Here is an 11,318-nt window from a genome sequence, read left to right as displayed (position 1 = left end):
ATTTCTTAGGTGTTTGTTTTTCTCCCATCAAGATGACACCAGAGTTGATGAAGGTCAGATGAACATGAAGAGCAGCCAAAAACTCCTGAACACTCAGATGGACGAAGCTGAACACCTTGTCCTGGTACAGCCCTCTCTCCTCTTTAAAGATCTGTGTGAACACTCCTGAGTACACTGAGGCTGCTCTGATATCGATGCCACACTCTGTCAGGTCTGATTCATAGAAGATCAGGTTTCCTTTCTGCAGCTGATCAAAAGCCAGTTTTCCCAGAGACTCAATCATCTTCCTGCTCTCTGGACTCCAGTGTGGATCTGTTTCAGCTCCTCCATCATACTTGACCTTCTTCACTTTGGTCTGAACCACCAGGAAGTGGATGTACATCTCAGTCAGGGTACTGGGCAGCTCTCCTCCCTCTCTGGTCTCCAACACATCCTCCAGAACGGTAGCAGTGATCCAGCAGAAGACTGGGATGTGGCACATGATGTGGAGGCTTCGTGATGTCTTCATGTGGGAGATGATCTTGCTGGCCTGCTCCTTATCTCTGAATCTCTTCCTGAAGTACTCCTCCTTCTGTGGGTCATTGAACCCCCTGACCTCTGTCACCATGCCAACACACTGAGGAGGGATCTGATTGGCTGCTGCAGGTCGCGTGGTTATCCAGAGGAGAGCAGAGGGAAGCAGTTTCCCCCTGATGAGGTTTGTCAGCAGAACGTCCACTGAGGTGGACTCTGTAGCATTAGTCAGGATCTCCTTGTTGTGGAAGTCCAGAGGAAGTCGACTCTCATCCAGACCATCAAAGATGAACAGAACCAGGAAGTGTTCAAAGCTGCAGATTTCTTTGGTTTCACTAAAGAAATAATGAACAAGTTCCACCAAGCTGAACTTTTTCTCTTTCAGCACATTCAGCTCTCTGAAGGTAAATGGAAATATAAACTGGATGTTCTGGTGGACTTTGTCTTCAGCCCAGTCCAGAGTGAACTTCTGTGTTAGGACTGTTTTCCCAATGCCAGCCACTCCCTTTGTCATCACTGTTCTGATTGGTTGGTCACTTCCAGGTGGGACTTTAAAGATGTCTTCTTGTCTGATTGTTGTTTCTGATCTGTCTAGTTTCCTGGATGCTGTTTCAATCTGTCTGACCTCATGTTCATCATTGACCTCTCCAGTCCCTCCCTCTGTGATGTAGAGCTCTGTGTAGATCTGGTTCAGAAGGGTTGGACTTCCTGCTTTAGCAATCCCCTCAAACACAGACTGGAACTTCTTCTTCAGACCAGATTTAAGTTGATGTTGACAAACTGCAGCAAGACGTTCTAAAATAAGACAAAAAATAAAATCAAGAACTAAATAAAATTTTATTCTCAAGATGTTTTGCATGTGATTCCATCTCTTCAAATTTCAGTAAATGTGTGATTTATCCATCAGGTTAAACCTTTGTAGAAATCCTCTTACTGGTCTCCAGACGGTCAGCCAGCTCCTCCTGCTTCATCCTCCTCAGGAAGTTCAGTGTGATCTTCATCACTGCCTCTCTGCTGCTCCTCCTCTGCTCTTCATCCTCACCTTCCAACACCTCATCATCATCTCTCTGACTCTTTGAGCATTCTGGGTCATCTGGACTCAGAATCTTATGGATCTTCTTCAGTTCGTTCTTCAGAAAAGTGACAATGTTGTCCTCCAGCGTCTGGAATAGAATAATAGATGAAAGAAACATCAGACTGAAATCAAGGAGCCAAACACCAGATGGATGTTTGACAGACTGACAGTCCTCTGGTCTACAAAGTGCAGCATGGAGATAACTGTGAACAGAACTCATGGAAAAGTTGTTGTTCATGTACAGACCATAAATATTGAGTCCAGTTGTGTTTGATGCTGCTGGGCAGACAGACCACTGGGAACCTCTGAGCTCTGCTGGTCCACTCTGTGGAGGAACCAGGAACAATTAGGAAGTCAGGAAATATTCATCCAGCAGTATTCACAGAGAAAGTCAAGAGTTTCACATTAAATGTACTTGAGGCAGAAAAACAGAGCATCATATGAACAAAATGGAGTGAAGTTAAAAAGAGGAAGATGAACTACAAGGATGAAGAGCAGTAACACCAAAATCACCTAGAAGACATTTTAAAAGGTTGATGCTGAACTTGGACTTCAAACAGTCCAAACTGTCATTAGATCTGATGCTGGTGGAGACACCAGCATCAGATCCACCAACTGTCTGCTGGTGGAGACAGTTTCCCAGAGCTTGGGGACAGTGGAAGTGAAGGCTCTGTCCACACAGGTCTTCAGGACAGTGTGGCACATCCATCAGGTTCTGATGACTAGATCTGAGGTGATGTGGACATGGAGGAGGTTTGAGATATATGGGTGTGTCCATGTGGGATCCTCTTTGTCTTTCAGCATTATTCTGTGTTTAATCAGACTTAGAGACTAATCCAAATATAAACCTAGAAATGAAATTGGTACAATAATGTTTTGTTATCATTCTTACATTAGTAGTTTTACTAAATTGTTTTTCATTTAAAGGTTTAGTGTTCTCACCCCAGAGAGGAGGAATTTGTTAAACTGTGTGAAAGACAAAACTTGCTTTTTCCCTTAACCTTGAACATGTTTTCTGCAGCTGTTTCCCTTTCTACTGAAATACTCCTTACTTGTGAAACTGCCTATGTGTAGAATGTAGTTTATGTGTTCCTCCTTCCTTGTTATCAGAATAGCCCTTTTCTGTTAAGATCACTCTCCCACATCCCATTCACGCCTTCCCTGAGCCCTCTGCTGTTCACTCTGATGACACACGACTGCGCCCCCAGGTTCACCACCAATCACATCGTGAAGTTCGCGGACGACACAACGGTGGTGGGCCTCATCAGAGACGACAACGACCTGGACTACAGAGAGGAGGTGGAGCAGCTGGTGGACTGGTGCAGAGACAACAGCCTGATCCTGAACGTTGACAAGACGAAGGAGATGATCGTCGACTTCAGGAAGAACCGGCCCAGCCACGCTCCACTGTTCATCAACAGCTCGGCTGTGGAGGTGGTCAGCAGCACCAAATTCCTGGGGGTGCACATCACTAACGACCTCACCTGGACTGTGAACACCACGTCTCTGGTCAAGAGGGCACAGAAACGCTTGTATTTCCTGCGGAGGATGAGAAGATCACACCTGCCCCCGCCCATCCTCAAGGCGTTCTACAGAAGCACCATAGAGAGCATTCTGACCAGCTGCCTCTCTGTGTGGTGTGGAGGCTGCAGCGCCTCCGACTGGAAGAATGTGAGGAGAGTGGTGCGGACAGCGGAGAGGATCATCGGGGCCCCCCTTCCCTCCATTCAGGACATTTCATCCCAGCGCTGCGTGTCCCGAGGCCAAAACATCATCAGTGACCCCTCACACCCCCACCATGGACTGTTCTCCCTGCTGCCCTCTGGAAAGAGGTTCCGCAGCATCCGGTGCAGGTCCACCAGGTTCTGAAACAGCTTTTTCCCACTTGCCATCAGACTGCTGAACTCTTAACTGGACTGCACTCAAAAACTGGTCTCCACTTCATACCTTGCACATATACATAGCTAAGTAACTTCCATTTTACTGTCAGTCCTGCACTTCATATTTTATATTCATATTTATATCCATATTTTATACTGTATTTTATTTTATTCTGGAGTAACCTCATAACATTGGAACCTCAAAACATTGTCCTGAGCCGTATGCAACGAAATTTCGTTCTGTATACACCCTGTGCATGCAAAATGACAATAAAGTCAGTCTAAGTCTAAGTCTAAGTCTAAGCGCTGCAGCAGAGTGTGGGAACGCACGATGAGCGTTTTGAAGAAGCAGTTTTCTGTGTCTTCCCCCTTTTGCAAAAGCTTGGTTGAAAACTAATAAACGTTGTTTGTGGTTCTCTTTTATGTAGGTCGAGAAAATACCTATCAGAAATTTACTTCTGCCTTTGTGTTTCTGTCTTAATATTAACATTTGATTAAATAAATGAGTCTGTTTCATTTGGAAAAATTAAGCTGATGCTAAACAGAAGAAAATGCAGTTAAATGTTTGTGGGTCAAAGGTCATGTCAACATGATAGTTTCTGTGTCTTGATTGAAAAGTGAGTTCATTATGGGTCATTTTTGTCCCCGTTATTCATCAGCAGTAATTGGGTGATTCTCTGAATTCGGTACATTTTGGCGTCTCAGATTACTTAAAAATATACCACAATAAATTGTGTTTTTGATCACTGCATCTAATGAAGGACTCTTTAAACCTCCAGGAAAATATGTCTCCCCACCTTATTCATGAAATCCCAAACAGTATTAAGAATTTCTTTGTTACTTAGGTTGCTTTAAATTCAACCCCATAACGGGACAATTTCATTCCTCTGTCCCTTAATTAAAATAACTAATTGTATGTATATCTTATTTGATTCTGAATTATAATAATTAGACTGATAAGTAAAATATGGCAACTTGATGTAAAAGCTCTTTTCATAAATCAGAAAAATATACTTTAAAATAACAGTAAATCAGGCTGTTTTATGTTTTTGAATCATTCTTTAAACTTTGCATACAGTCCAACAAATATTAGTCTAATATTTGCTGTTATTATAAAAAAAATCATAACAATATATCAAGTAACGGTTGAACCCATTGTAATAGTTGACCAGAGTCTAACGGGGTTGAAGATTTTTACTAAAAGTTGCCATAAGTCCACGTTAGCTAGGTTATGGAGCAACATATGATATGATGAAAACAAGAATTAATGTGTTTCAAAGACCATTCTTTACTTTTTCCCAAACAACAATAATTATCATTTACATGCCTAAAGGTGTTGAAAGGTTGAGCTTGACAATGACGATGTTTGGATAAAAATAATAAAATATAGGTAAGAAACTATATTAACACTTAAATCTCTTTACAGTGTGAGCGGGAAAAAACTTAAGTGATGTCACTTCCAGGGTGCTGAGGAAATTGGACTGAACCATTATTTATAAAAAGGAGGGATTGGTCTGCTGTTACAGGGTTAAACAAAATTGGAAGGACATGATTAAAAAGTGATATTTTATAAACAATTCATATATTTTTCTCATATTTTTTAAATTTAGATTAAAGTATACCATAAATGTTTAAAATGGTACAAATAAGTTGAAGTTACTGGTTAGTTTCATTCGTTTTATATTGATGACGTCGTAAACCAGCATCAGGTAAATGATTGCTGTAATACATATATTCTCAATGTTTGTGATACTATGAATAAGTTTTTAAAAACTCAAATGAAGGGATGAAGAGAAATACAGCTACCTTGGGTATTGGATGACATTCGGCAGTTAATGAAAAAGAGAGACTATGCCCTAAAATTGTTTTTTAAATTCAAAAGGACCACAGATTGGCTGTTTTTTAAAAGTTTGAGAAACAGAGTAGTTAAAGAAATGTACAAATCTAAAGCTAAATATTACATAAATGTTTTGTCAAGAGCAGGAGGGAATGGTAAGACGATCTGGAAACAGTTAAACAGTTTACTGAGCCCCAATGTACGCACTGATTACAAATATGAAGGTAGCAGAAAAAATCCTAACTGATCCTGCTCAGCTAGCAACAATATTTAATGATTTTTTCCTCTCATCAGTTAAAGACTTGGCATCAAAGTTCCTACCAGCTCCAATGGATTTACATGGTACAAAACCAACCAAAAAGTGTTTTGATTTGTTTGAGATAAAGGAAATTCATTACTCTGATGTTCAAAAAGCTATCAATAGCTTAAGCAATTCTTATGCAAATGATATGTATAATTTAGATGCTATGTTTTTAAAAAATACAGCAATATTTTAGTAGAACCTTTAACTCACATAATTAATATTGCCACCAGAACAGGGCAATTTCCCGATGCATGGAAAAAAGCTTTGGTGAAACCGATTTTTAAATCAGGAAGTCCCCATGAAATCAGTAACTACAGGCCAATAAGTTTTGTTCTGGTCATGTCAAAAGTGCTGGAGAAAATTATTCTAGAACAACTACTATTGTATTTAGAAAGTAACAATCTTCTGCATCCTCTTCAGTTTGGTTTCAGACGTAATCATTCTACAGAGACTGTTATAAGTCTGCTGCTTGAAAATGTTAAACTATCACTTGATAGGGGACAAATTACTGGTGCAGTTTTCTTGGACTTGAAGAGGCTTTTGATACGGTGAACAACAACTTACTGATCTCAAGGCTTTCATCATTTAATTTCTCAGAACGATCATTGTCTTGGTTTCAATCATACTTGAAATATTGTGAACAGTGTGTTGTCATCAATAACAGTAAATCTGTCTTCTGTAAAATAGTAACAGGGATTCCACAAGGAACTATCTTAGGTCCAGTCCTTTTTAGTCTGCATGTTAACAGTCTTCCTGATATTTGTCCTGAAGTTAAATTGCAAATGTTTGCTGATGACACTATTGTTTATACATCAGACAAGAACAGTATTGTAATCAGTGAAAAACTTCAGAACAGCCTGCAGAGATTATCATTATGGCTAAATGATTCTTGCTTAACTCTCAATACAAAGAAAACAAAATGTATTTGCATTTCAATCAAGAAAACATCATTACAGTTCTTGAATATTCAGATCAATGGGGACCCTATTGAGCAAGAATCACAAGAAAAATATTTAGGAATAATTCTGGATGCTCAGTTAAATTTTAGGAGCCATGTTGACAAAATCAGCAAAACTGTTAGATCAAATACAAACTGTTTTAAAATTATTAGAAATTGTTTAACACTTCACTGTGCAGAGATGTTTTTTAACTCAATGATCCTCACAGTTTTCCTATGGAGCTGCTGTCTGGTCTCAGACTAGTCAAACTAGACTCAAACCATTAGCAAGTCTCTGTAATCAGGCTTTGAAGGTTTTATATCAAAAGCCAATCAGATTCCATCATTGTCACATTTTGGCTAAATTCGGCATTTTAGACTTTCCTGATCTTATAAATTATAATCTTTTAAAATTGATTTTGAAGTGTTTAAATGGATATGCACCTACACCATTAAGTAATTGCATACAGAGACTGCAGGGCAACAGCAGATCTACTAGAGCAGCTTCAGATGGAAACTGTAAGGTTCCCTTTCGAAGAACCACGTTTGCTCAAAGTGCTCTGTCCATGAGAGGATCTGCAGTTTGGAACTCACTTCCTGTTGATTTAAAGTCTGTAACCAGTTTTAGTACGTTCAAGAAACAAACTAAACTCTGGTTATGTCAAAAACAGAACTGTATCCATTTTTGATGTTTCATGTTTCACTGTTTGTTTGTAGATGTCGTCAACATCAAGCTGTGCTATTTTAAATGATCATCATTTTAACTTTAGAGGTTCTTTTTAAAAGCCCATCTAGGGACAAGTGCTGCGAATTAGCTGTTGCTATAGCGCTATGACGCAAACATGGGACTGCTGTTTTGTTCAGTTTGTTTACGTCGATGTGTGTCTGTCCCTATCAAATAAACTCAAATAAATAAATAAATAAAATATTTGAGATAAACCTGTGAGACACAAAATGCACCGATTTCAGAGAATGACCCAATAACTTATGTATGTTAGAGACCATCTGGTTCTGAAAGATATCCACATGAGATATTTTTTATCTTAACTGTGGAAATGGTTAATAATTCACTATGTTGGATGATGTTTGAACCACAGAGATGAAACTTTAATCATAAAATTAATTCATAAAAGCCTTTTTCTTTCAGCATTACTCTGTCTGGAAAATAAATTACATTTAGATTTAGAGAACAATCCAAATATCAATCTAGAAATTAAACTCACTTCTGACTTTTGTGTTTTGTGTTAAATTAATATTGCATGGTCATAATAACAGATATAAACTGAACAGTTACAGCAGTTAGAAACAGCTCACCTCTCTGATGGTTGAGATCCAGGAGATTTAAAGTTAAGGATATCATCCTTTGACCTGTCGCTCTTAAAGGACACACAGCTGGGTTCTGGTTCTGGTTCTGGTTTGAGTCTCTGATGGATCCTGACAGAAACATGATGATTAAAACTTAATCAGCAAAGAGGAGCAGCAGCAGCTTCATCACCACGTCTGTTCTGGCCTGATATAGTGAACGCTGTGTGAAAAGGGCTGTGGACAGTTAGAGATGGTGACCTCACCTCTGACCTTTGCTCTGGCTCTCATCTTCCCCACACAGAGTGATTTTAGAGGGAGGGACTCCCTCCTCTCTGTCCTCACACTGATCCATGCTGCTGAATTCACATCAGCTCACACACACTTTCTACCTTCACCTGCAGAGGAAACACACATCATTCATCTGCACATCAACTCTGATCATCCTTTACATCATTAGAGCTGGAAAAAGATCAGCTGCTCCTCCTCTGATTGGCTCTTCTTCTCTGCTTCATATCAGTGTCAGGTGAATGCAGTCAGACAGCAGAGAGGCAGAGGAAGCTGCCATCAGCTGCTGCACTTCTACTATCAGTCCACTAGATGGAGACATGGAGCAACATTTACATTCACTGATTCAACCTGAACAAGTCTTATAGTTCACAATTATTAATTTCTACAAGTGGATTATTGGCTCCATTAAAGATGAACTATTTAATCATCTGACTGAATCAAACCCATTTTAATAATATTCTTATTTTGAAAGGAAGCAACAGGAAACTGTTGCTGACATTAATGGTGGAGACTAGAGTTCGGTACCAGGAAATAAAAACATGAATCAGTTCGGAGAAGAAAACAGTGAAACATCAGCTGTTCATCATGTTGTTTGATTCCAGTTCATCAATAATCTAATAATCCTGTAGATTAGCCTTCAAACAGCAGAGATATTAAAGTTTCAGCTGAAATCAGAAGTGAAACTTTTCTCCAAACGTCAGAGATTAGAAACAATCAGGAAAAAGTTAAAGTGATGAAGAATTCAAGAAATAAACAAATTAAACTTACAGTTTGTTCAAACGATCCAAAGAGTTAAAGAAGAAAATTTAAACAACAGACTGAGACCCAACTAACGGTCTGGAGCCGCACATGAACAGGGAAATTCAAACCGAAAGTAAATGTGACGGATGTTGCGTAACTGGTGACGTCACAGTCCACTTGGCTTGTAGTTTTTTCCTTCAGAGCAACAGAACCAGGAAGTAGAAGCTCTGAGGTGAAATCAGAGGCAGGTTGATAAAATCTTCATGAGGAAGGAGAGAAGTTCTGATAAAAATGAGGGTGTACTTACTTTTGATCATGACTGTAGTGATGATTGATAGTAACAAAAAATGAAGAACAGTATTTTAGTAATATTTTAGTAGTATTTTAGAGTAATAAATGAATTAGACAAGTGTCAAGAAATGCAGTAAATATGTAAATAAGTATTGTACTAACGCATAGTGTCCAATGTCCAGGACGCCACACAGGAATCAGAACCCAGTCCAGATCTTGTGCCTGCAGCTTCCAATTAAATCACAAAATTAATATATTGTGGTGAATCTGACATCCAAAGCAAAAATATGTACTGGTAGGTGTAGTGCTGGGTCAAGGGAAAGAGGTGGAAACCAGGTGTGGACTACATGACTGTTTCCTGTTTCCTGTTGGTAGCTGCTGGCTGGACAGGTGGCTGGGCTGATGCACAGCTGGACACCATATTGAAAGTCATTGCCTGGTTAACCAAATGATTAACAAACCTGTCCCTTCTGTCAATGGCTGAAAAACAGTTCGGGCAATGAAAGTGAGATGTGTCTCTCCAGGGTAGGCCACATCTGAATATATGGAATTCTGCAGGAACAAAAAGAAATTAATACAATTAAAAAACAACATCTTTATACTTTGCAGATAAGTTTAAACGAGACATGGTTAATTCCCACTCAAAATAGAGCGAGGACACAACGTAATAGCTACTAACATTAAAAAAGGTTATTACACATCAGGAAATATACAAATGATTGGTAGAAAAAAAGGCATGTTTGAAATTAATCACTGTAGATTTTTTAACATTATTGTTACTGTTTTGTAGGATTTAACAATTAATTATACAAGTCACAATGGCTTACACATAACAAATATATATTCTGCAATAAATTATTAGAAACTGTAAAAGTGATATTGCTCAAACAGCCAAGGGCAGGTATTAACTAATTAAATATTTACTCAATTACTCTGTAACTTTTGACAAAAAACAAATTACGACTATTTTTCCATATGTAAAACTCTTGAGTAAATGTTGTTGATATGCAACCTAATGCGAGTAACTTAACTGAATGAAGAACACATTTTAATCCATAAAAAATAAAACATGATACACAGATAAATGTTTATGTTTGGTTTCTTCAAACCTTCATTTGTTGTCTTGTATTAATATTTTTCATTTTTGGTTTTAAAATACCTAACAGTGCACATAACTTCATTTTTATTCATGTCTGCTGAAATAAATGGGTAATATTACATTGCACATTATGATCAGTAAAACAGTAGTTAATAAAAGCCATTTCACCAAATACTTTGTTGCTCTTACTTGTGTAGTTTATTGCACAGTTACTTACTAAAAATATATTGAACTATATTTCAATATATTGAAATATATATGTGATACGTCATTAGAGTATCACATCTGGATACTAAACCCACCTATGATGGCAGCTGTTAGTTTATAATAAATATTAGACTTTCCAGAAATTTAACATTGGTGTACAAAACATATTTAAAAAAGATTAACCTTTAAAAATAAAAGAAAAACACTAAAAACTGGTAAGTATGTAAACAAAAAAATTAATTAATTATTCTTAATTAAATAAGAACATTATTTTAGTTTATTCATCATGTCATAGAGAAAAAATGTGAAAATGTATTTTCCAAACTAAACATTTAATTTTCAAATCCAATATTTATTTTCTAAACTTCATATTTAATGATCTATTTTCATGTCTAGTTGTTCAGTCAGACGCTCCATCATGTTGTCATGTTCCAGTTTTTCTCCACTCAGCAACAGTTGGTGAACAGGATTTAATCCAGTTTAGTGTAATTGTCTTTCTTGCTACTAGTAGCAGAAGGTGCAACAATATGTAACATTGATCTTTAGTGAGTAAATCCTTGGTGTTTATGTCCAGCAGAAATAGAAGAGGCTCCATGGGGAGATCTGTCCTTAGAATGTCCTCAATCTCCTGTTTCATTTCCTCCCAGAAGGTCTTTATTTGTGGTCAGTCCCAGAAGACGTGTGTGATGACCGACCATTCCACAAATTCCTCCAACATCTATCTGTGGTTGGAATCCTGGAAATGAAACTTTTTAATGGAGTTTTATTAAATCTGGTTTTTACTTTCCAGTCAAACTCTTTCCAGATTTGGTTTCCAATCCATTTATGGCACAAAAATGCA

At 38.0% G+C, this 11,318-nt stretch overlaps 1 pseudogene; it reads right to left on the bottom strand.

Annotated features, from left to right (window-relative positions):
• Positions 1-11,318, bottom strand: part of LOC116724903 (NACHT, LRR and PYD domains-containing protein 3-like) — a 139,601-nt pseudogene that overhangs the window by 83,828 nt on the left and 44,455 nt on the right.

The sequence above is a fragment of the Xiphophorus hellerii genome, chromosome 8 (genome assembly GCF_003331165.1).
Source record: "Xiphophorus hellerii strain 12219 chromosome 8, Xiphophorus_hellerii-4.1, whole genome shotgun sequence".
Classification (NCBI taxonomy): Eukaryota; Metazoa; Chordata; class Actinopteri; order Cyprinodontiformes; family Poeciliidae; genus Xiphophorus; species Xiphophorus hellerii.
The sequence above is the reverse complement of the archived record's forward strand: the minus strand, read 5'-3'. Positions and strand labels throughout refer to the sequence as shown.